Below are 27,121 nucleotides of genomic sequence, written 5' to 3'. Positions count from 1 at the left end.
TTCGTTAATGTAGAGGCAAACGATTGTGCATATTTGTCAAAGTTAATTTATGAAAATCGCTATTTAGTAAGCTATCTGACTAGCTAACATTAGCCCGCTTGCTAGTGTTAGGAGAATTAATTTGACATTCTTGTTGTTTTAATGTTTTAGGGGCTCCTGAGAAAAGCAGCAAACCAGGCTGTCGTCTTGTGAAACAGTGGATGTAAAGAATCTAGCTAGCTAAAGCATTTACTGCAAATTGAATGTACAATGGTGTAAGCTTGCCTTGCAATGCAGCTACAGTAACATAGCTAGCTAACTACTTGCTTATTGTGTAGTACAGGATAAACATAACTGTATGCCTATGGATGTGTAGCTAGCGACAGTATGTAGCCAATCTGTGTAAGGACCTTAAAACGTTTGGTATGAGTATTAGTTCAGAACCCATCTACCTATGAACCTCAGCCATCATAGTGGTTGTATCAACTTCAAGTCTGAATGGCATTAATGAAGCCTATGGATAGAGTAGAATATAATAACTTTATTGTGCCATGGATGCAAGTCCTATATACATATACTGTAGTTATTACCACACATGAGATCACCCACATTGTAGTCTGTACATTGAGTATATTTACTGATCATATACTCTTCCTTGGTAAATAAAGGTGAGAATCTTTTTCAGTCATATCCAATACCAGGTGTATCAAACTCCATTATTTGAATGATGCTGTGTCTGCATGTATGTATTACAATTATTACACTTCAACAGTGTTCACCACTCCTGCTCCTAGGACATCAATGGTTACACATTGTAACTATGCAATAGACTAGAAACATGATTTAAAAGCTGATTTGTAATTCATGTATACAAAAAACCCGATGCATATCTAACTCCCTTCATCTGCATTAATCTGAGTATTTCAATTAGATACTTAATTTCAACCAGTGGAGAATGTGAAATGATTTATTGAAAGTTCATCATCCAGGTGTTATAAATACATAATACATGCTTTATAATAATTGTAATATCAGAAATACAAGTTAAATCTGTATTTCAATGCACATACAGTGGGGAGAACAAGTATTTGATAACCTGCAAAATCGGCAGTGTTTCCTACATACAAAGCATGTAGAGGTCTGTAATTGTTATCATAGGTACACAGGAGGGCTTCTTAAAGAAAAACTAACATGTCTGTGAGAGCCGTAATTCTTACTGGTTTGTAGGTGATCAAATACTTATGTCATGCAATAAAATGCCAATTAATTACTTAAAAATGATACAATGTGATTTTCTGGATTTTTGTTTTAGATTCCGTCTCTCACAGTTGAAGTGTACCTATGATAAAAATTACAGACCTCTACATGCTTTCTAAGTAGGAAAACCTGCAGAATCGGCAGTGTATCAAATACTTGTTCTCCCCACTGTATGGTGTGCACTATAAAAAAGAGGAACAAAGATGGTGGGGAGAGAGATGTAGAAGACAGAAAGGGAAAGGTAAGAACAGAGGCAGACAGCATATGATTAATGAATTACAGTGCTACCCTAATATTCTCTCAGTTCATCACAATTACATAGTGTCTCTAGCGGTATCTCCTAACCAGCCTTGGGCTCCCAGTTGGCCCGAAGGTTATCTTATCTTAAGAGCGGGTGAGGAGGCGATGACGGGACTGGCTTCCTCTCTCACATTAAAACCTACCTGCAGGCGAGAGACAGATGGATAGAGAGAGAGCATGATTAAGCATTGTTTAAAAAAAATTCTAACTCAGTCGGTCAGTCAATCATTTCACCAACACAGCTGATATAACCTAGAGGATTTAGGGAGAAAGGGGAGAGGGATGAAGTGATAGAGAGAGACTTATTGTGTGTGTGTGTGTGTGTGTGTGTGTGTGTGTGTGTGTGTGTGTGTGTGTGTGTGTGTGTGTGTGTGTGGTCTCACCTGGTGTACACACTAAGTGGTTAGAGTACTTTATGCTGAAAAACAGACGAGGTCAAACAATAGAAGAAAATGTCATTACCAGACAAATACCACTTGAAGCTTGTAAAAAAAGCTAAACGTAACTCTATAATGAAATATGATTATATATCGACTATGAAACAAATATGACATGACCTGTTGCCATGAAAATAAGTTAGATTAATGCAACTGAAAATGTCAAGAACAGGTGTTCGTAGCTCAATGGTTTTGGTTAGCTTGAGAATAATAATTGCATGATTTATCATGCTACAGTATGTTTGTATGTACAGTGGGGCAAAAAAGTATTTAGTCAGTCACCAATTGTGCAAGTTCTCCAACTTAAAAAAATGAGGCCTGTAATTTTCTTCATAGGTAGACTTCAACTATGACACAAAATGAGAGAAAGAAAAAAAAAATCCAGAAAATCACATTGTAGGATTTTTAATGAATTTATTTGCAAATTATGGTGGAAAATAAGTATTTGGTCAATAACCAAAGTTTATCTCAATACTTTGTTATATACCCTTTGTTGGCAATGACAGAGGTCAAACGTTTTCTGTAAGTCTTCACAAGGTTTTCACACACTGTTGCTGGTATTTTGGCCCATTCCTTCATGCCCTCCTCTAGAGCAGTGATGTTTTGGGGGTGTTGCTGGGCAACACAGACGTTCAACTCCCTCCAAAGATTTTCTATGGGGTTGAGATCTGGAGACTGGCTAGACCACTCCAGGACCTTGAAATGCCACTCCTTCGTTGCCCGGGCGGTGTGTTTGGGATCATTGTCATGCTGAAAGACCCAGCCACGTTTCATCTTCAATGTTCTTGATGATGGAAGGAGGTTTTCACTCAAAATCTCATGATACATGGCCCCATTCATTCTTTCCTTTACACGGATTAGTCGTCCTGGTCCCTTTGCAGAAAAACAGCCCCAAAGCATGATGTTTCCACCCCCATGCTTCACAGTAGGTATGGTGTTCTTTGGATGCAACTCAGCATTCTTTGTCTTCCAAACACGACGAGTTGAGTTTTTACCAAAAAGTTCTATTTTGGTTTCATCTGACCATATGACATTCTCCCAATCTTCTTCTGGCTCATCCAAATGCTCTCTAGCAAACTTCAGACGGGCCTGGACATGTACTGGCTTAAGCAGGGGGACACGTCTGTCACTGCAGGATTTGAGTCCCTGGCGGCGTAGTGTGTTACTGATGGTAGGCTTTGTTACTTTGGTCCCAGGTCTCTGCAGGTCATTCACTAATTCCCCCCGTGGTTCTGGGATTTTTTCTCACCGTTCTTTTGATCATTTTGACCCCACTGGGTGAGATCTTGCGTGAATCTCCCTCGATCTGGGGCTCATCAGTGGTCTTGGATGTCTTCCATTTCCTAAAAATTGCTCCCACAGTTGATTTCTTTCTTCTTCAAACCAAGCTGCTTACCTATTGCAGATTCAGTCTTCCCAGCCTGGTGCAGGTCTACAATTTTGTTTCTGGTGTCCTTTGACAACTCTTTGGTCTTGGCCATAGTGGAGTTTGGAGTGTGACTGTTTGAGGTCTTTTATTCTGATAATTTCAAACAGGTGCCATTAATACAGGTAACGAGTGGAGGTCAGAGGAACCTCTTAAAGAAGAAGTTACAGGTCTGTGAGAGCCAGAAATCTTGCTTGTTTGTAGGTGACCAAATACTTATTTTCCACCATAATTTGCAAATAAATTCATTAAAAATCCTACAATGTGATTTTCTGGATTCTTTTTCTCATTTTGTCTGTCATAGTTGAAGTGTACCTATGATGAAAATTACATGCCTCTCATCTTTTTAAGTGGGAGAACTTGCACAATTGGTGACTGACTAAATTATTTTTTGCCCAACTGTATATATGTATGTAATATAGTAGAATATTATGAACTGACACTTAATCGTAGGAGATAACTACTAGCTAAGTAGAAGTTGGACGGAAGAATGCCCAGTGCTGCTTACCTGAGATGCTATCATCACACAGTCCTTCGTAGGTGCCCGCTAGGACTTCCTTTGTGTCGGAAAAAAAGTTGCTTTCAGAACAGATTTTTTGATTGAAAATAAAACATTTTGCTCTTGACAAAAAGACACAAATGTACCTCCATAGCATATAACAATTTGCCTGTGAATAACCACACATTCATACAAACGTGCTACTGTATGCAAAATTCTTGACACACAACCGAAAGGTGCTGCCATATCCTGCCAGCAAGCCCACAAGCGAGCCACTCTGTGGACGAGGGCGAGGAACGAGATGGGAGTAACAATTTGTTGTAAGTTGGGGAGGGGGACTAATAGCTGAACAATAGACTATTCTTTAGTAAAGGCTGCAAAGTCTAATAGCAGATCTAGGTATGAACCCCCCCCCCCTATCACAGACCAGATTTGTCCTAATGACCAAGGGGTAGCTTGCTACTCAATGTAATGACTTTCAAATAAGTTACCTTACACGTTATATTAGCTGACCATGTGTTATCTACGCTGTCCATACGAACCACATAGCATATGTTAGCTCGCTACTTAATGTTAGTAGTTATACATCAAACCTGCCAGTATATTAACTATAGGCTAACTACCCAATGTTTTTCGACTGGATTATTCCCGTCATTCTTAGCTTAGCGGTATAGTCATTGTGCGTTCTCAATGGACATTCAGGTGCTTTCGTAAATTCGCTCTGGCTATCTACACCGATTTCAGAGCACTCTCGTCTGAGTGTACCAGAGCGCAGAATAATGAATTTGAGCGCTCAACACCCGTTGAGTATGGCTAGTATCAGTAGACTTCAGCAAAAAAAATATAATCTAATTGTTTCACACCTACTCATTTCAGGATTTTTCTATATTTTTACTATTTTCTTCATTGTAGAATAATAGTGAACACATCACAACTATGAAACAACACATAGGGGATCAGTTAAGAACAAATTCTTATTTACAAGGACAGCCTACTTCTTCCTCCCCGTTGGGGGATTGAACCCCGGTCTCCCGCGTACTTCTAATATGGAGACTAATCAAATGCTTCTCAAAGATGCCCTCTGGTGGTCAAAATAGCAATAACTTTCATTAACAGAAAAAATGTCTGACATAACGTGCCACAGAATGCTGCAACAGCCCGCAAGGTGTGACGTAGTATGACGCAGCTTTTAAAGGAAGAACCACTGTATATAGTGTATATCTAGGGATGCTTCTTCACTTGCTTCAATGACTGTTGCTTTGGCCAGAAGCTGATGTCATCAGACATTGTCTAGCTTTCCTCAGGTGTTTCGACCCTGAACTGTAACACCCTTCCATTGGCGGGTCAGAAGTGGTGGCCAGATCACTGCCCATCTCTTTTGAACTCCTCAGGCGTTGGATCTCCCCTCCGTTTGGCTGGTGTGCAGTTCGGTTCTCCTTTTCCACTGTGACAGAGCATTCTCTCGCCTGATAAGTGATTTGCGAAGGAGTCAACTTTCCATTAAGCTGTCTAGAGTGGCTCTAGGACTTTAAGGTCTTGGTCTAGTTGGTTCCATTCCTTGGTTTTTGCTCATCTTGGGCTATTTAATTATCTTGTTGCTTGGGTTTCTGGGGTGGCATCAGATGGGTCCCTCTTGCGGCCTTGAGGTGACAAAGGTGCTGTGAGATTTCCAGTGCTGTGGAGTGCTTCCTGATTGGAGTTCTTGTGTCTTACGAGGTGTTACTACTTTGTGCTGCACGTGCATCTCCCCTCTTCAATACTTGGTCCTGGCTTGTTGTATTTTCAGCCCCTATCGGTTCTTGGTCTTTCCGCAGTGCCACTTTACTTCTATTACCTGATTAAACCGGTAAATTGTTAATTATTTGTAATGTCATAAGGCAACATATGGAATTCCGTTGCATTTTAATATGGCAGTTGTGCGAGAGCTCTGACGAAGGCCTTGAGGCCGATACGTAAAGCTTAATCTAATTCAACTTTTACCATGCACCTACAACAAAGACAGCTCAGATGTGCGAGTGCCTTTTGAAATGTGATTCTCGTCGATTATAGAAAAATAATATCTCAATGTGTTTGTGTCTATATGACCGATTCGGTAGGACCAAATCTCAAATGCAAATAGTAAGTTGAAACCACTTGTTGTCAAAGAGGAAATGATCTTTCATCTTTGTTGTTGTGAGTAGCAGGAGCTTGGTGTGTGTGTGTGTGTGTGTGTGTGTGTGTGTGTGTGTGTGTGTGTGTGTGTGTGTGTAAATGGGAAGTTGTACAGTCACAGCAGAAGAAGCAAAAGGAGATGAGACGAAAAACATGACAACAAGCGGACGGACGTAAGTGCTCATAAAAAAAAGAAAAGTTGATGCTTGCGACACAGACATTTGGAATACCGTGATAAAACAACCTCAAATTAATTAGATATATCGCCCATCTCTATGATACGTATTGCGATTCGATATTGCAAATTGGTGTTCCAAACGTATTGCTCACTATGTCTGCTGCAGAGAGATGAGAGAGCATGAGAACGAGTTTTGATCATTGAGGGAAATAAAACTGCTGAGAGGATGGAGAACAAGCTAAAGGCTGAAAAATACTAGCGTTTTGGCACAGGTACAGCAGACTAGCACTACCCCACAGTATGCATGTATGTATGTATATATTTTTTAAACTCTGTGTATATTATCGACCACGTGGCCGTTTTACTAACGGCATATTTTAATGTGTGTTAGCCGTCAGTCAAACTACAGCAAAAGTGAAACTACCTTGATGGTTAAAGGGATACTTTGGGATTTTGGAATCTACTTACCCAGAATCAGATGAACTCGTGGATACCATGTTAAGGTCTGTGTCCAGTATGAAGGAAGTTACAGGTAGAGAGAAAGAGTGAATGATATGCAAAAAGAGAAAGCGAGACAGAAGACAGACCGATGGAGATATACCTAAGAGAGAGGGTTGCAGCCTTCGCCATGATCCCCTGGGAATGGGTTTGGAGGTTGGAGTGCATTATGGGGACAAAGCAGCCAACAGCAGGGTATCAGCTGTGATTAGCACTCTGTTGCAGCTGCACTGCGGGAGAGTCGACAGGTAGACACTTAACAGGTGCTCATCTACATGCATCTGGACATGTTTGTGTAGAGGGGTTACCCGAGGGGGAGTGAGCAACGTAGGAGGATGGGTAATAAGAACCCCCACTGTAGAAACTACAGTACAGAGAAATGCTGGCCAGGGGACATTTTTGTGGGTGATTAACGGAAAACATTTCTTTGGCTGAATGATTGTTGGGGGAAAAGATGCTGTGAGCATCACAATCCTCGCTGGAATAACTCTGTTCTTTCATGAACCAGTGTGTGTGTGTGTGTGTGTGTGTGTGTGTGTGTGTGTGTGTGTGTGTGTGTTGCTTAGCCTACCTGTCTTTGGTTGATGTCTAGGTTATCCCTGCCCTGGTTTAAGAGCTGCTCCACCATCTTAGGGTCTTCTACACTCCGGTTCGCCCTGATAGAATCCTGCACCCGGCACAAGGTATACATCCTGAATGAAAACACACAAATGATCAATCTACACATACAACTCTGGAGGAAAACATATCCGGCATTCAGTATACAAATCTGAAGCAATTGATTAACGTGGCACTTGTCAAAGTGAGGGGATTAAAATTATTTTTAAAATCGCTATTTAAGCCACTAACGTTGCAATGTAGGCAACACACAATGAAAATGTGTAAACCCTTGCCAAATCCGGTTCAGTGCACATTGAGTCCCATTATAAAATCCCAAAATCCCATTGACAGGACTCATTTATACAGAGTTTGGCGGTGCAAATAACCTGTTGAATTTGATAAGGAAAAATGCTGTTAGCCAAGGGGCTGTGTCATGTGAATGCCACAAGATGCTAAATCAGCTGTCTAGTTATGGGGTTGCGGATAATGGGGGTGGGGTTCTTCGTTTACTGGGAAACAATAGGCTGGAAATGAGTGGCTGTTATGCCTTTTATCTGGTATCCCGAGCTCTGTGTGAAGCGGGCAGGAAGTGCAGTGCCATGAGAAGATCAGAGAGGCTTCCTGGCACCCAGGGATGCTCTTCTGCTGAGAGATGAACTGACGAGCAGCTCCTATTGACAGCCAGGACCCAGCTTTTTTCTCAAAACAAGGTGGAAGATGAGGAGAGAGAGTGAACGAGCGAGTGCGAAAGAGAGGGGTAACTCAAAACCGGTTGAGGAAGCAGTTGAAAAACTGGTTGACAAAATAAAAGAGTTGCTCACTGAAGAAAAAGTAGCATTGTTGTTCTGACTGACAGGAATCTCAAAAGGCCTTGAAGCGAACAAATAACATGTTAATTTGTCTAACGTGCACTTGCATTATCTAATTATTAGTTGCTTAGGAAGTAAAATTGTATCTGCTAAAACATTGCAAAATATATTTTTTACATGACTGCGCAAGATATTTTATTTTCAGTTCACCAAGTAGAAAAAGTAGGCTTTTAAAGGCTAACCACCAACAGAACACTACAGGACAAATCCAAAATCTAAAAGATTCATGGAACTCGTTCTTCAGAGAAAAACTTAGTACATCGACGCCATGATTCATTAGAAATTGTACTTCTACGTAAATTAAGATTAAGATCACTTTATTGGACACAAGGGCCAATTGAAATTTGACTTCTGCTAATAACCCAACAACCCTGAAAGATAGATAGATAGATATCTATCTATCTATCTATCTATTTGACAGATATCTGACAGATATCTGACAGATTTGTTTGGAGCTGTGTGGGGAGGCTGACACACTGGGCGCCCAGGGAAATGTTGTGGGGGTTAAGTGCCTTGCTCAATGGCACAATGGCTCAAAATATTTTTATAAACTAGATGGTTCGGATGATTGCTATTATAAACTGGTTAGCAACGTAAATAGCGACGGAAAAATGTATATCTTTTGTCATAACCGTGGTTTGTGACTTTCAGGCAATAAGGCACCTTGGGTGTTTGTGGCATATTCCCCATATACCACACCCCCTCAAGTACTCAAGTATGTCATGATAAGCATAAAGCTGTGTGCTAGGCCCAATGAGATCAATAGCCTCAATTTAAAATCCCCATGGCTAAACTCCGTGAATGGACTGCTCAACCCTGATAATGCTAGTCTATAAATTCACAGCAAACTCACCAGATTAAATAATATGTTAAATAGCCTACATTAAATAGAAAAATGAAGCCTCGATTGACACAGGCCTACATCTGAGTTTTTGATAAGCCATATAGACTAGCGATGGTGGGTGGGTGAGTGGGGGGAATCGATACAGTATATCGTATTGTTTAGACAAAACTGCATTACTTTTTGACCTAGTTGGCTGAACCTGCACAAAAACTTCTGAATTTTCCCTTCATAGCTCGTTCTCCTTATTAAATAATTAGTGCAGCAATTTTATTAACATGACTAATTAAAATGAGTTTCGCATGGCTCTCTTGTCCCTCTGCAGCAGACATATGGTGAGCAATATGTTTTAAACAGTAAATAAAAATCACAGACTTAAAAGGGAAACATGTAGCTCTCGTAGTCGATAAACCATACATTGATAAGCAACTGTTCCGAGACAGACTACTCCATGGCTATTCTAAATAATACCAAGCTCCCATAGAAGAGTCGAATAATGGAACACCCAATAATATCCATGGTAGGGATTGTAATAAAGATTTGACTGGAAAACAAAATACAATTGATAAATTGATAAAGAAAAACTACAAACACACTATACCACTCAAGACAAGGAATGTTGTAAAATAAATAGTAATCAACTTTCTATTTATAAATGTGACCCAATTAAGGAAACAAGGTGTATGTCGCAAGTCATGACTTCACAGGAGAGCCGTTTGAATGCAAAACATTTTTTGGCAGAAATGTCTTCTGGAACATGTGAACTTTCATGGCATACGAGTTTGTTATTAAGGAACATGTGTAAATACAAATCAAATTGTTAAATTACGAGCCTTGTTGGTTAAGCCACAGAAAAAGATAGTTAATCATGGCTAGGTTGCTGAGATAATGAGTGGTTTGGACATGCCGAGTTCGTAGTTTGGATTGTTCAAATCAAATTTTATTTGTCACATACAAATGGTTAGCAGATGTTAATGCGAGTGTAGCGAAATGCTTGTGCTTCTAGTTCCGACAATGCAGTAATAACCAACAAGTAATCTAACTAACAATTCCTAAACTACTGTCTTATACACAGTGTAAGGGGATAAAGAATATGTACATAAGGATATATGAATGAGTGATGGTACAGAGCAGCATAGTCAAGATACAGTAGATGGTATCGAGTACAGTATATACATATGAGATGAGTATGTAAACAAAGTGGCATAGTTAAAGTGGCTAGTGATACATGTATTACATAAGGATGCAGTCGATGATATAGAGTACAGTATATACGTATGCATATGAGATGAATAATGTAGGGTAAGTAACATTATATAAGGTAGCATTGTTTAAAGTGGCTAGTGATATATTTACATCATTTCCCATCAATTCCCATTATTAAAGTGGCTGGAGTTGAGTCAGTGTCAGTGTGTTGGCAGCAGCCACGCAATGTTAGTGGTGGCTGTTTAACACTCTGATGGCCTTGAGATAGAAGCTGTTTTTCAGTCTCTCGGTCTCAGCTTTGATGCACCTGTACTGACCTCGCCTTCTGGATGATAGCGGGGTGAACAGGCAGTGGCTCGGGTGGTTGATGTCCTTGATGATCTTTATGGCCTTCCTGTAACATCGGGTGGTGTAGGTGTCCTGGAGGGCAGGTAGTTTGCCCCCGGTGATGCGTTGTGCAGACCTCACTACCCTCTGGAGAGCCTTACGATTGAAGGCGGAGCAGTTGCCGTACCAGGCGGTGATACAGCCCGCCAGGATGTTCTCGATTGTGCATCTGTAGAAGTTTGTGAGTCCTTTTGGTGACAAGACGAATTTCTTCAGCCTCCTGAGGTTGAAGAGGCGCTGCTGCACCTTCTTCACGATGCTGTCTGTGTGAGTGGACCAATTCAGTTTGTCTGTGATGTGTATGCCGAGGAACTTAACTTGCTACTCTCTCCACTACTGTTCCATCGATGTGGATAGGGGGGTGTTCCCTCTGCTGTTTCCTGAAGTCCACAATCATCTCCTTAGTTTGTTCTGGATTGTTCTGCTATATTCAAGGCGTTCGTCAGTGTTTGTAATCCTGTTGAACGCAGATAAAAAAATAAAAAAATGTATTGTATAGTGAAGCTGCATAAGTGTAGCTCTCCACTTTTTTTAGGATCAAGTTTTGAAAATCAGTGGAATTAGAGTATGATAGCTAAAGATATGGAGAAAACGTCTGTCTCCGGATTACATCTTCAATCTAAGGGCAACCGTGGTATTGCATTCCTGACAGGGAGACGTATCCATCATGCATAATGATGTATGCAGGTAAGATAGCTAGCTAGCTTCAGATATTACACATTTCTAATCTTGACAGTGGTTTTATTTCAAGCTAAAGTGTACTGTTAGCTAGCTAACTTTAGCTGGCTGGTTCCCTAGCAGAGGTTATTATTAGTTTCCCAGAGCTGTTTGCTTTTCTAATTTGAGCCTAATGTTACGCAATGTTGGAACTTTGTTCAATGTTGTTTAATTAGCTAATGTTAGCTGGCTGGCTCGTTAGCTAACGTTACGTGTGTACAACACCCGTTGATTATGGCCGGTGTCTGTAAAAAAGCGTAATGAAATTGTTGCCAGCAAAGCTGATTTAGGCTGTTTATGTTATCCAGACGTGAACAAATACGCCAGAGCGTCAAGTGTGTGCTCAGAGTGAAACGAGATGGGTGAGGCTATAGCTCAAGATGGTGTGAATGATGTTGAATGGGTGTAGACAGAGCTCTTCACTAGATAACATGCAAATACTATTTTCTCAAAATGGGAGTTTCCAAGTTGATCAACATGCAAGGCAGATTTACTTTCCCATTGTTCCTCAAATGCAGTGTATGATATACCATTTTGTAGCTCTGAGTCTCTACTTTTATGTAATATAAAAAACACCATTTCACATTTTGCTACAAAGGACCGAATCCAGGTGGTGAGTCACATAGATAAGCCATCATTTGTAGAAAGGATAATTATTGAAATAATACATCTTCACATTTAAGAAACTGGGACACAAAAATACTCAAAAGCCTGAAATTAGGTCAGAATCAACATGTTGGGGATAAAAACACAGCAAACAGGACATAGAACGCACAGTATCTGGATATGTGTGGGTGTAATGCGATGGAAGGTGGGGTGTGTGTTTTTGTGTTTGGGAAAGCTTGGTGTTGAGTGAAAAAGGAAAATGGTTACAAATGCCAGAGCCCATGTGTGTCTGCAAGCAAGCGTTGTGAGAGCTTTCATTTTGTGCAGATATGAGACATGCATTTTAAAATAAATGACAAATATAGCTTATTTATTGTCCTATCATGATGGAACAGACCCCAAACCTATACACCCACCTGAGCGACCCACTCACTAAGGAGAAGTCATTATCTGTTTAATAGGCCTATGGTAAATAGCCTATACCGAAAGATTAACGTGGTCACAGACCCACTAAAGCTGTACTGCCCCCAGATGGGTGAGCATAATATACAAGGAATTTCTCAAAGCTACTAATGAGAACCTTTATGACCTTGTACCTAGCCAGTGGGAATTACAGCGGAGTGGCCCCACCCAGCTAGTGGCAGTGCTGGCAACACTAGCCGCAGTAACCCATTGCGAGGTGGTCACACTCAGACAATCAAATAGAATGTTATTAGTCACATGCGCCAAATGCAACAGGGAAATGCTTACTCAAGAGCCCCTAACCAACAATGCAGTTAAAAAACAACAAATAAGTAATTAAAGAGCAGCAATAAAATAACAATAGCGAGACTATATACAGGGGGGTACCAGTACAGAGTCAATGTGCGGGGGCACCGGTTAGTTGAGGTAATATGTACATGTAGGTAGAGTTAAAGTTATAATCAAAGTAGGCTGTGATTCAGTGATAAATTAACAGGCACCGACGTGCAGTCATGAGTGAACAGGGAGTACAGGAGGGGACTGAGTACACACGCTGAGGGGCCCCGTGTTGAGGATCAGCGTGGCAGATGTGGTGTTAACCATCTTTAGCACCTGGGGGCGGCCCGTCAGGAAGTTCAGAATCTAGTCGCAGAAGGTGGTTTTTAGTCCCAGGGTTCTTAGTTTAGTGATGAGATTTGAGGGCACTATGGTGTTGAACGCTGAGCTGTAGTCAATGAATAGCATTCTCACGTGTTCTTTTGTCCAGGTGGGAAAGGGCCGCGTGGAATGCATTAGAGATTGCAACATCTGGATCTGTTGGGGCAGTATGCAAATTGGAGTGGGTCTAGGGTTTCCGGGATAATGGTGTTGATGTGAGCTTTCAAAGCATTTCATGGCTACAGATGTGAGTCCTATGGGTCGGTAGTCATTTAGGCAAGTTACTTTAGTGTTCTTGGACACAGGTTAGTAACATGTTAGTATTACAGACTCGGACAGGGAGAGGTTGAAAATGTCAGTGAAGATACTTGCCAGTTGGTCATGCTCAGAGTACACGTCCTGGTAATCCATCTGGCCCTGTGAATGTTGAACAGTTTTCCAGTCTTCCGGAACAGCTGGTGCTCTCATGCATGTTGTTTCAGTGTTAGTTGCCTCGAAGCGAGCCTAGATGTAGTTTAGCTCGTCTGGTAGGCTCGGCTGTGCTTCCCATGCCCTGCCACATCCAATGAGCGTCAGAGGCGATGTAGTACGGTTCGATCTTAGTCCTGTATTGACGCTTTGCCTGTTTGATGGTTCGTCGGAGGGCATAGCGGGATTTCTTGTAAGCTTCCGGGTTAGAGTCCCGCTCCTTTAAAGTGGCAGCTTTACCCCTTTAGATCAGTGTGGATGTTGCTTGTAATCCATGGCTTCTGGTATGTATTTATGGTCACTGTGGGGACGACGTCGTTGATGCACATATTGATGAATCCAATGACTGATGTGGTGTACTCCTCAATGCCATTGGAGGAATCCCGGAACATATTCCAGTCTGTGCAAGCAAAACAGTCCTGTAGCTTAGCATCAGCTTCATCTGACCACTTTTTATTGATCTTGTCTCTCGTGCTTCCTGCTTAAATTCTTTGCTTGTAAGCAGGAATCAGGAGGATAGAATTATGGTCAGATTTGCCAAATGGAGGGCGAGGGAGAGCTTTGTATGCTCTGTGTGTGGAGTAAAGGTGGTCCAGAGTTTTTTTTCCTCCTCTGGTTGAACATTTAACATTATGAGAGAAAACAGGACAAACAGATTTAAGTCTCCCTGCATTAAAGTCCCCGGCTACTATGAGTGTCACCTCTGGGTGAGCGTTTTCTTGTTTGCTTTTGGAGGAATACAGCTCATTCAATGCCGTCTTCGTGGCAGCCTCAGTCTGTTGTGGTATGTAAACAGCTGCAAAAAATACATATGAAAACTCTAGGAAGATAATGTGGTCTACAGCTTATCATGAGATACTCTACCTCAGGCGAGCAATAGCTCAAGTCTTCCTTAGATATCGTGCACCAGCTGTTATTTACAAATATACAGTCCGTCGCCCCTTGTCTTACCAGATGCCGCTGTTCTATCCTGCCGGTACAGCGTCTAACCAGCCAGCTGAACAGTTGAAGTTTACATACCCCCTTAGCCAAATATATTTAAACTCAGTTTCACAATACCTGACATTTAATCCTAGAAAAATTGCCTGTCTTAGGTCAGTTAGGATCACCACTTTATTTTAAGAATGAGGAATGTCAGAATAATTGTAGAGAATTATTTCAGATTTTTATTTCTTTCATCACATTCCCAGTGGGTCAGAAGTTTACATACCAAATACTAATTGAGTGTAGCATTGCCTTTACATTGTTTAACTTGGGTCAAACGTTTCAGGTAGCCTACCACAAGCTTCCCACAATAAGTTGGCTGAATTTTGGCCCATTCCTCCTGACAGAGCTGGTGAAACTGAGTCAGGTTTGTAGGCCTCCTTGCTCGCACATGCTTTTTCAGTTCTGCCAACATATTTTCTACAGAATTGAGGTCAGAGACTTGTGATGGCGACTCCAATACCTTGACTTTGTTGTCCTTAAGCCATTTTGCCACAACTTTGGAAGTATGCTTGGGGTCATTGTCCATTTGGAAGACCCATTTGCGACCAAGCTTTAACTTCCTGATTGATGTCTTGAGATGTTGCTGCAATATATCCACATCATTTCTCCCTAATGACACCATCTATTTTGTGAAGTGCACCAGTCCCTCCTGCAGCAAAGCACCTTCACAACATGATGCTTCCACCCCCGTGATTGACGTTTGGGAAGGTGTTCTTCGGCATGCAAGCCTCCCCCTTTTTCCTCCAAACATAACAATGGTCAGTATGGCCAAACAGTTCTATTTTTGTTTCATCAGACCAGAGGACATTTCTCCAAAAAGTACGATCTTTGTCCCCATGTGCAGTTGCAAACCGAAGTCTGGCTTTTTTTACGCAGTTTTGGAGCAGTGGCTTCTTCCTTGCTGAGCGACCTTTCAGGTTATGTTGCTATAGGACTTGTTGTACTGTGGATATAGATATTTTTTGTCCCCGTTTCCTCCAGCATCTCCACAAGGTCCTTTGCTGTTGTTCTGGGATTGATTTGCACTTTTCGCACCAAAGTACGTTCAGCTCTAGGAGACAGCAGTATGACGGCTGCGTGGTCCCATGGTGTTTATACTAGCGTACTATTGTTTGTACAGATGAATATGGTACCTTCAGGCGTTTGGAAATTGCTGGATGAACCAGACTTGTGGCGGTCTACAATTTTTTTTCTGAGGTCTTGGCTGATTTCTTTTGATTTTCCCATGATGTCAAGCAAAGAGGCACTGAGTTTGAAGGTCGGCCTTGAAATACTTTCACAGGTACACCTCCAATTGACTCAAATTATGTCAATTAGCCTATCAGAAGCTTCTAAAGCCATAATTTTCTGGAATTTTCCAAGCTTTTTTAAGAAGGTACAGTCAACCTAGTGTATGTAAACGTCTTACCCACTGGAATTGTAATACAGTGAATAAGTGAATTAATCTGTCTGTAAACAATTGTTTGCGTCATGCAAAGTATATGTTCTAACCGACTTGCCAAAACTAGTTTGTTAACAAGAAATTTGTGTAGAGGTAATAAAACAATAAAGGTTTTAATGATTACAACATAAGTGCATGTAAACTTCCGACTTCAACTGTATGTTGATAGTGTCGTCGTTCAGCCACTACTCCGTGAAGCAGAATGTCCCGTTGGTAATTTAATCTTCCACGTAGGTCATCTATTTTATTCTCCAAAGATTGCACATTTGCTAGCAGGATGGAAGGAAGTGGAGGTTTATTCGATCGCCTACAAATTCTCAGAAGGCAGCCTGCCCTCTGGTCCCTTTTCTCCACCTCTTCATGCAAATCACGGGGATCTGGGCCTGTTCCTGAGAAAGCAGTAGATCATTCGCGGTGGGGGTCGCCAGACTCGTTAAAGAAGAAAAACTATTCTGCCAGTCCGTGGTGAGTAATCGCAGTCCTGATGTCCTGAAGTTATTTTCGGTCATAAGAGATGTAGCGGCAACATTATGTACAAAATAAGTAATAAAATATGAAGTTACAAATAACGCAAAAAAAAGAAGAAAAAAAAAAACAATAATTTGGGGACAAGCAAAACGTCAGCCTTCTTCTCCGGCGCCATTGTTACTGATGGAAAATGGATTGTGGGCCTGGTGGCACAAAATAATTCAAGTCTGTCTGCACAGAGATGCTTGGTAAAATGGTCACAATGGGGGACCAGCATGTGTGTTTCAGGGTAGGGGGTTGTATCGGAGCTCCATCAGCTAGAACTTGACATTGATGAATCAAATTGCCCCATTCTTGCTCAATTGTGCATGCCTTCACAAACAGCTACAACTGTATATGCATTCGCACATCAAGTCTTCATGAGTTGGGCTCGAGTATGGAACAACTATTTAATATTTGAGCTTGTGGTTGTTTGTGGGGGAAGGGTGGGGATTGTGTGTGTGTCCCACATCTACAGGATTCACCCTGTAGTGTCCCTAATATTACCCCACATTGCCTAATGTTGGGGACACTACAGGGTGAATCCCAATAATTGTTTGCCCAATTATTGTTTTTGAATGCCAATCCTGGTTATACAGCTAGATCTCTGAAGTTGTTATTTTGCAAAGAGGCGGAGCCAGGAAACACAAAATAATCACCTATCCCGTGCAACTGAGTCAGCGGTAATCTGTGTCCTGATGATAAAAGCATTTGCTTGATAAAAGGCATCTGCCCATTGACACTCAATTAATAGATAGTAGTTATTTACATAAACATGTTTTCAGTATTAGCTGCTTTTTAATTTTAATTTTTTAATTTTACCTTTATTTAACCAGGCAAGTCAGTTAAGAACACATTCTTATTTTCAATGACGGCCTGGGAACAGTGGGTTAACTGCCTGTTCATGGGGCAGAACGACAGATTTGTACCTTGTCAGCTTGGGGGTTTGAACTCGCAACCTTCCGGTTACTAGTCCAACACTAACCACTAGGCTACCCTGCTTGATGTGCTATCAACAACAAAAAAGACACCGTTATCCTACAAAATTGTGTGTTTTTACTTAAAAGCAGAAAATGATGCATGTGTACAAAAAGAAAAATATGACTAAAAACAAAGACAAATTGACATTCAGTACAACCGTTTAGTCATATGGTGTAACCGGAATTTCTGGTGACTGCAACTGATCGTTTTGGTTATATTGTATGACTTTTCACATAAGCATGTTTTAGGGGCAACTGCTTGCATGTGAACAATTGACTTTGACATCAAGTATGTATCTTGGGTATTTAAATTCAATAAGCTTTTCAGATAATTATATTTTTATTGGATTTTACCGTTCACGCCACGATCAGATTTTGGGAATAAAACCCGACAGGAAGTATAAACTTAAACATTTACGAGAGAGACTTGCTAATCTTTATTCTTAACCAAAACAGGCATCTTAATGGAGGTCACATGAGTACCATGTGATTTGATCCAAAATAATGAATGTGTCGGTCGCGGCGAATGACAACGTGACAAAAGTATTTAAAATCTTTCTGCCTAAACGGTCTTACCCATTCAGACGTATAGTGAAATAGTCAATTTAAAAGAAAATGTAAAAAAATATATATATATACACACACACACACATACACCAAAATATGCATGTCATGTCATTGACCCAAGTGCTGTTATTGTGAAGTGGAAACGTCTAGGAGCAAAAGCTCACAGAACGGGACCGCCGAGTGCTGAACCATGTAAAAATCGCCTGTCCTCGGTTTGCAACACTCACTGAGTTCCAAACTGTGTTTGGAAGCAACATTAGCATGAGAAAAGTTCGTCAGGAGCTTCATGAAATGGTTTTCCATTGCCCAGCAGTCGCACAAAAGCCCAGGATCTCAATGCGCGATGCCAAGCGTCGGCTGGAGTGGTGTAAAGCTCGCCGCAACTGGACTCTGGAGCAGTGGAAAAATGTTCTCTGGAGTTGGTCATGTCGTCAAACAATCTTAATTTAATATTGATTATTTATTGTAATAATGAAACCATCGGCCCAAAAGTCTTGACTGTTAGGCTGAGAGCCTACCCTTTACAGACCATGCTGTTCCTTATATACAGTGGGGCAAGAAAGTATTTAGTCAGCCACCAATTGTGCAAGATCTCCTACTTAAAAAGATAAGAGAAGCCTGTAATTGTCATCATAGGTACACTTCAACTATGACAGACAAAATGAGAAAAAAAAATCCAGAAAATCACATTGTAGGATTTTAATTTATTTATTTGCAAATTATGGTGGAAAATAAGTATTTGCTCAATAACAAAACTTTCTCAATACTTTGTTATATACCCTTTGTTGGCAATGACAGAGGTCAAACGTTTTCTGTAAGTCTTCACAAGGTTTTCACACACTGTTGCTGGAATTTTGGTCCATTCCTCCATGCAGATCTCCTCTAGAGCAGGCTGTTGCTGGGCAACACGGACTTTCAACTCCCTCCAAAGATTTTCTATGGGGTTGAGATCTGGAGACTGGCTTGGCCACTCCAGGACCTTGAAACGCTTCTTACGAAGCCACTCCTTCGTTGCCCGGGCTGTGTGTTTGGGATCATTGTCATGCTGAAAGACTCAGCCACGTTTCATCTTCAATGCCCTTGCTGATGGAAGGAGGTTTTCACCCAAAATCTCACGATACATGATCCCATTCATTCTTTCCTTTACACGGAACAGTCGTCCTGGTCCCTTTGCAGAAAAACAGCCCCATCTGTTTCATCTGACCATATGACATTCTCCCAATCTTCTTCTGGATCATCCAAATGCTCTCTAGCAAACTTCAGACGGGCCTGGACATGTACTGGCTTAAGCAGGGGGACACGTCTGGCACTACAGGATTTGAGTCCCTGGCGGCGTAGTGTGTTACTGATGGTAGGCTTTGTTACTTTGGTCCCAGCTCTCTGCAGGTCATTCACTAGGTCCCCCCGTGTGGTTCTGGGATTTTTGCTCACTGTTCTTGTGATCATTTTGACCCCACGGGGTGAGATCATGCGTGGAGCCCCAGATCGAGGGAGATTATCAGTGGTCTTGTATGTCTTCCATTTCCTAATAATTGCTCCCACAGTTGATTTCTTTCTTTTTCAAAACAAGCTGTTTACCTATTGCAGATTCAGTCTTCCCAGCCTGGTGCAGGTCTACAATTTTGTTTCTGGTGTCCTTTGACAGCTCTTTGGTCTTGGCCATAGTGGAGTTTGGAGTGTGACTGTTTGAGGTTGTGGACAGGTCTTTTATACTGATAACAAGTTCAAACAGGTGCCATTAATACAGGTAACAAGTGGAGGACAGAGGAGCCTCTTAAATAAGAAGGTACAGGTCTGTGAGAGCAAGAAATCTCGCTTGTTTGTAGGTGACCAAATACTTAGTTTCCACCAAAGCAAAGTGTTATTTCTTCAGTGTTGTCACATGAAAAGATATACTCAAATATTTACAAAAATGTGAGGGGTGTACTCACTTTTGTGATATACTGTGTATGTATGTACATACCATACCATACATACATAGTATATCACAAAAGTGAGTACACCCCTCACATTTTTGTAAATATTTGAGTATATCTTTTCATGTGACAACACTGAAGAAATAACACTTTGCTCCAATGTAAAGTAGCTTGTATAACAGTGTACATTTGCTGTCCCCTCAAAATAACTCACACAGCCATTATTGTCTAAACCGCTGGCAACAAAAGTGAGTACACCCCTAAGTGAAAATGTCCCATTCCAGAGGGTGAATGGGAAAGGCAAAATATTTAAGAGCCTTTGAATGGGGTACAGTAGTTTGAATGGAGTACAAAGCTACTTGTATACATTCCAGACACTAACATTACTCGTTCTGATATTTTTTCATTTATATTTCTGGGATTATTGTTTTGCTAGGTATTACTGCACTGTTGGAACTAGAAGCACAAGCATTTCACTGCACCTGCGATAACTTTTGCCAAATCTCTGCGCGCGACCAGCTAACTTTGATTTGACACAAGGATCATTCCAAGATTGAGTTTTGCCTGTGATCATAATAGCAAATAAATTATGGCTGATACTTTAAACCATGTTGCATTCTTTATTTATAAAGGCTTATTTTCCCCCTACATTCCATATGCCGGTTTTCTTATGAAAAAGACAATTCAGACCATGGCTCAAATTTCTCAAACAGGCCTATATCTATAGGCCTAGTAACCTATTACAAGAGTTGATGGATCAGATGTGCCATTTCTTATCAGAAGGCCATTTCTATGATCATTTGATAAATGAGGGCCATTGATTATTATGAGTGAGTGAGAGCCATAGTCATTCAAACATGAGAACGGCAGAGTGGGTTGTTGGAAGTGAAACGTGGCGCAACTTGTGGCCAATACTTTTGCTCACAATTTAAAATGTTTCCTGTTGTGTGCCTTAATGAACAACACCCACATGAGCATGTAGGTACACAAATGGCAGGCTGTTCTGTTGACATTGGTGTCCTACTTGCAAAGAATTTATATTTAAAACAGTTTGTCCGGCTCAAAATGAGCATCAGTCAATTAACATTTACTTGGACGTGACAGCGTGCTAAATTGTAGCTGGTCCCATCAGATAAAATGCCACATGTTAGCCATAAACTAACATCACCAGGTGGCAGTGATTATATAATGGAACAAGTTCATCAGCCAATTAAAAATCATTGCAGTAGTTGGACGTGTTCCAACACTTGTTCATGGAAGCGTCCTTAACATACTTCAGCTCAACAGCATGTTCTGATCATCAAAGCAACTATCACATGTATTTGACTGACAGGTCAAATTACTTTTTGTAAAGTTCCTAATCCATGTAATTGTTGCAGATTGTGGCAAGGGTTCGAATCTCACATGAGGTTTTCTGCACTTTGACATTTACATGTATTGTGTTAATGGGTTGAAAAAGGTCATAACCTTAAATTTTCAAGCTGTAAGTGAAGACTGAATTTAATAAGTCGAAACCTCTAATGCTTGCACAGAAACATACTGCTCTTGCCTAGGCTATATTCAGTGGTGTAAAGTAAAAATACTTCAAAGTAGTACTTATCTGTACTTTACATTAAACAACCTTTACTTCACTACATTCCTAAAGAAAATGTACTTTTTACTCCATACATTTTCCCTGACACCCCAAAGTACTCGTTACATTTTGAATGCTTAACAGGACAGAACTGTCAAATTTGCACACTTATCAAGAGAACATCCCTGGTCATCCCTACATCTTCTGGTCTGGCAGACTCACAAAACATAATTTACAAACAAGGAATTTATGTCTGAGTGTTGGAGTGGGACCCTGGCTATCCATACATTTTTTTTTATTGTGCAGTCTGGATTGTTTAATAAGGTATTTTAAAATATTAATATTTAGGCATATTTTAGCAACTACATTTATTTTTGATACTTAAGTATATTTAAAACCAAATACTTTTACTCAAGTAGTTTTTTACTTTTCACTTTTACTTGAGAAATGTTCTATTAAAGGCATCTTTACTTTTACTCAAGCATGAGAATGTAGTACTTTTTCCACCACTGGCTATATTACAAGGATGTGTACATTAAATGTAGGCATACATTGTTTTATAATTGTCTGCTTTGTTACATATGCATTATAAATTATACCTGTACATTGTGTTGAAATTGTATTTTATGTCTGAGAAATATAGCTAATTGTCTACTCACTTTATATGTACATATGTATTCTCGACCTGGCTCATCCTATACAACTACTGCCATTTACTGGTTCCAGTCTGCCGTGAAGCGTTCATCCATGTAGTAAGAGTCTAGCTCCATTTTCAGATATAAAAAGTCAAATTATCAAAGTCATTTTCATTGCAAGTTAAAGCACACAATTAACTAGCGAACATTAGCTTGCTGGCTCACTAGTAATATTATTCAAATCAGAAACCCATTTGCATTACTAGTTATAGCCTAATGTTAGCTAGCTGACATTGAACCTAGTTGGTAAGCTTTAGCTACCTGCAGATTCATATTGCAGCGATGCTATTTTAACAGTATAACTTTAGACCGTCCCCTCGCCCATACCCGGGCGCGAACCAGGGACCCTCTGCACACATCAACAACAGTCACCCATGAAGCATCGTTACCCATCGCTCCACAAAAGCCGCGGCCATTGCAGAGCAAGGGGAACCACTACTTCAAGGTCTCAGAGCAAGTGACGTCACCGATTGAAACACTATTTAGCGCGCACCACCGCTAACTAGCTAGCCGTTACACTATCGGTTTGTATTGGTAGTAGTAGTGGTACAAGTTGGGATTATGCCGGTTCATTGTTTAGCTAGCTACATGTCTAACCAAAAGACTCCACTTCACCAGATGATTACATCACCCATCAAGTTAGCCAGGTGTGTCTGGGGGGGTTTACGGCAAACTATTTTATTTCAAGAATATGTGCACATGCCTAGACAAGTGACAATAGCGCAAATATGCAAGTAACCATTTCACTGTACCGTTTACACCTTCCGTATCCTGTGCATGTAACAAATACACTATATCAAATAAAATCTAAGTTTGTGTTCAGAGACGGTAATGTAAAGAACATGACCTGCAAAGTCAAATTAGGATATAGGCCAAGGACTAGATCAAGTGTATTTTTACCTGGAGTTTTTCCCTCATTGTAGGCTAGTACTTTTAGTCTTGAGAATCCTTAAGAGATTGGTGGGGCTAAGGATTAAGAGGCTGTGAACAATGCTGCATTTGCGTAGTCGACAAAGAAGCACTCTCCAGTAGGTGTACCAAAACATTCAATGGACATTTTCTCAAAAGTGGATTTACAAGTTTCAACTTTCAAAGCAGAATTACTCACCCATTGTTCTTCACCAGCTCTGTATGACATTCAATTTTCTAGCTCTGATTTTCTACTTTTATCCAATGTAAAAAAAAAATAGATATAATTTTGCATCATAGGACCGAATCAAGGTGGTGGCTCACATTTGACAAATCCATAAGGCTTTATTATATATATTTTTTATTGTGTACGATAAACTTACATGTTGTAAAGTCCTCATCTTTTTTCCATAAAGTACATGGATGTGTGAGAAACAGAAACAAAAAACTGGAAATTGTCATATGCGAAAATGTTTAACATGAGTAATCGTGAGTAGCCTAGTCAAGGACGCATCAGCGTAATATTGGCACACATTTTGTTACAGACCAAAGGAACAACAGTAAACCTTGAACTTGGAGGTGGCAGGTAGCCTAGTGGTTAGAGCGTTGGGCAAGTAACTGAAACGATTGCTGGACCAAATCCTCGAGCTGACAAGGTAAAAATCTGTCATTCTGAGCGAGACAGTTAACCCACTGTTCCCCGGGCGCTGAAGACATGGATGTCGATTAAGGCAGCCCCCCACTCCTCTCTGATTCAGAGGGGTTGGGTTAAATGAGGAAGCTATATTTCAGTTGAACAACTGACTTGGTATCCCCCTTTCTCCTTTAAAATATTCCTCTAGTGGCTAGTACTGGGAGAAATGCCATAAGTTGGTGAAGATCATTGATAGACTAAATTCTTCATCGATCACTGCCGCATGGTGAGATTAGCATAGGGATAATGTGTGCCATGTTATCTGATGGGATCAGATACAATTTAGCATTCTGTTACGTGCAAGTAAATCTACGATTTTAACTGGCAAATAGGCATTTGAGCTGTAGAATGTTAATGTAAATGGTTGCTTATGTATGGCCTCAGTTGTCTTTAGCACTGATGTGCGGTATTCTTGATCTTAAGATTTCACAGAAATGGCCCCTTTGGAACCAAAATGACTGACACCCCTATTGAGGGAGGCTCCACTCTACAGCATGAGACAGTGATTAGTGATCTCCTGTTGAATCTCTCCGAATGAAGAATGGGAAAGAAATCAAGAAGTAGACAGAAAAATATAAAGAAAAAGAGGCTGCTTTGAACTGACAAATACTAAAATATGAATTAATGACAATACAGTCTAGGGTGTTAAGGCCAAACATAAAGGCATACAGAATTCTGTACTGTTTGAAGACAAAACATGGTCTGCGCTGCACCCTATAGCTGTGAACATGGCTGAATATGGACACACTCCAATCCCTCAAACGCGACAACATGCCTGCAGGGAAACCCTTAGATGGATATGGAAAGATTTCACAGGGAATACTCCATGTGGTGGGAGGATGGATTGCCGTAATCACTTATTTCTCAAGTTAACACTTGACAGTCTGCTTTATGACTAAGAGCCGGCGCAGAGCCGCTCATGACTCATCGCAGACTTCACGCTTAGGTAGTGTTACCGCCAGAAGCCACGGGGGAAAATTTTATTTTTAATAGGCTAGACACTTTTCTTTACATACGCAAGAGATGGCCTACTTCTGCCAGTCCGCTCATTGTGATATGGTTCATCTTCTGCAATAAACTCTGCATCTCTCCCTCACAGAATATCACCTCTGCCTTACTTTCCCTCAGTCACTTTTTTTCACTGTCCCTCTCTGAGTCTCCCTATCTCCAGAGTTGATTTTTTTCCACAGTCTTGGTCTACCCGATCTTCTCTCTCAGTGCAGCACCTCTGCTATTCCTCCACTCCCTCTCCCACTCTCGTCTGCCACCTCAGTCTTATTCTATGGCTATCACACGGCATGCCTAGATCCCCTTCTGAATTGTGAACATGCACACTCCCCATCATGGCTTGAAATGGGGTAAGCTTCAGCTGGAGGGAGTTTCCACCATTGCTAATCCATACGAGGGAGTGAGAGTTGGAAGGGCCTCAAGCACTTTCTTGTTTCGCGTCTACATTTGCAGGTGAAAGCAGTGTTATTGCTACCGACAATTTAGTGCAATGTCTGGGGACACAGCGCATTCGGAAAGTATTCAGACCCATTCCCTTTTTCCACATTATATTCAATTCTAAAATAGATACACCACCCCCGCCCCTCAATCTACACACAATACCCCATAATGTCAAAGAGAAAACAGGTTTAGAATTTTTTGCAAATTTACAGTGTCAAAACACCTACTCATCCCCCTGTATAGTCTTGCTATTGTTATTTTACTGCTGCTGTTTAATTACTTGTTACTTTTATTTCTTATTCTTATTTGAAACTGCATTTCTTATTTGAAACTGCATTGTTGGTTAGGGGCTCGTAAGTATGCACTTCACTGTTGTATTCGGCACATTAACTAATAAAATTCGATTTGAAAAGGTTCTTTATTTTTACCATTTGCTACATTGCAGAATAGTGAAGACATCCAAACTATGAAACAAAATACACTACCATTAAAAAGTTTGGGGATCACTTAGAAATGTCCTTGTTCTTGAAACAAAAGCAAATTTGTCCATTAAAATAACATCACATTGATGAGAAACACAGTGTAGACATTGTTAATGTTGTAAATGACCATTGTATCTGGATCATCGCAACTAGCTAGCTGCTACCGAGTGGCAAACGCCCTTGTCCCGAAGCTAGCACCAGTTAGCCTTGAGACGCGCATCTCCCGGCTAGCAAACGAAATTACTCCAGCTACAATAACTCTTTTGCCAATTGGCTTGGACACTGTCATCACGGAGCACTGTCGATCCATCACGACTGGTCTACCAACGTAATTCCATCCGATGTGCCCTCAACCGGCCTTTGTCAGACGTCGGTGAAGACGCTTCCGCTAGCCCCGGCCTGCTAACTTTATGAATGCAGTGTCTCCCGCTTGCTAGCGTAGTAACGACTTCCCTGCTTCATCTATTGCTGTTCACTGGACCCTATGATCACCTGGCTACATAGCGGATGCCTGCTGGACTGTTCATTAATCACGGTACTCCATTTTGTTTATCTGTCGGCCCCAGCCTCGAACTCAGGCCCTGTGTGTAGTCAACCTACCCTCTCTGCACATTCCTCGCCATTTTACCTGTCGTTGTCTTAGCAGATTAGCTGTTGCGGTCTTACCCGTTGTGGTCTTAGCTAGCTCTACCAATCAACACCTATGATTGCTATAGGTCTCTCTAATGTCAATATACCTTGTATACTGTTTAGGGTAGTTGTTTTAGTTTACTGCGGAGCCCCTAGCCCCACTCAACATGCCTCATATATTTTGTCCCACCTCCCACACATGGGGTGACCTCACCTAGCATAACTAGAGACTCCAGAGATGCAACCTCTTATCGTCACTCAATGCCTAGGTTTATCTCCACTGTACCCGCACCCTACCATACCCATGCCTCTACATTATGCCCTGAATCTATTCTACCACTCCCAGAAATCTGCTGCTTTTATTTTCCCCAACGCACTAGACGACCAGTTTTGATAGCCTTTAGCCGTACCCTCATCCTACTCCTCCTCTGTTCCTCGGGTGATATAGAGGTTAACCCAGGCCCTGTGTGTCCCCAGGCGCTCTCATTTGTTGACTTCTGTAACCGCAAAAGCCTTGGTTTCATGCACGTTATCAGAAGCCTCATCCCTAAGTTTGTTTTACTCACTGCTTTAGCTCACTCCGCCAACTCGGATATCCTTGCCGTGTCTGAATCCTGGCTTAGGAAGACAACCAAAAATTAGGAGTTTTCCATCCAACATTTTCCATCAAGAAAGAACTGTCAAAAGGGGAGGAGTTGCAATCTACTGCAGATATCTACCTGGAAAGTATGACAGAACTTTGCAGGCTATGCC

General features: G+C 41.1%; 1 long non-coding RNA gene across 1 annotated transcript in view; it reads right to left on the bottom strand.

Annotated features, from left to right (window-relative positions):
• LOC135518570 (uncharacterized) overlaps positions 1 to 27,121 on the bottom strand; it is a 104,034-nt gene that overhangs the window by 58,450 nt on the left and 18,463 nt on the right. Inside the window, exon 2 of the long non-coding RNA XR_010452171.1 lies at positions 7,297 to 7,417. This is a non-coding gene — a long non-coding RNA (uncharacterized LOC135518570). The remainder of the gene's footprint in view (positions 1 to 7,296; positions 7,418 to 27,121) is intronic.

The sequence above is a fragment of the Oncorhynchus masou genome, chromosome 28 (assembly GCF_036934945.1).
Source record: "Oncorhynchus masou masou isolate Uvic2021 chromosome 28, UVic_Omas_1.1, whole genome shotgun sequence".
NCBI lineage: Eukaryota > Metazoa > Chordata > Actinopteri > Salmoniformes > Salmonidae > Oncorhynchus > Oncorhynchus masou.
This window is presented reverse-complemented; position numbering and strand designations above follow the sequence as displayed.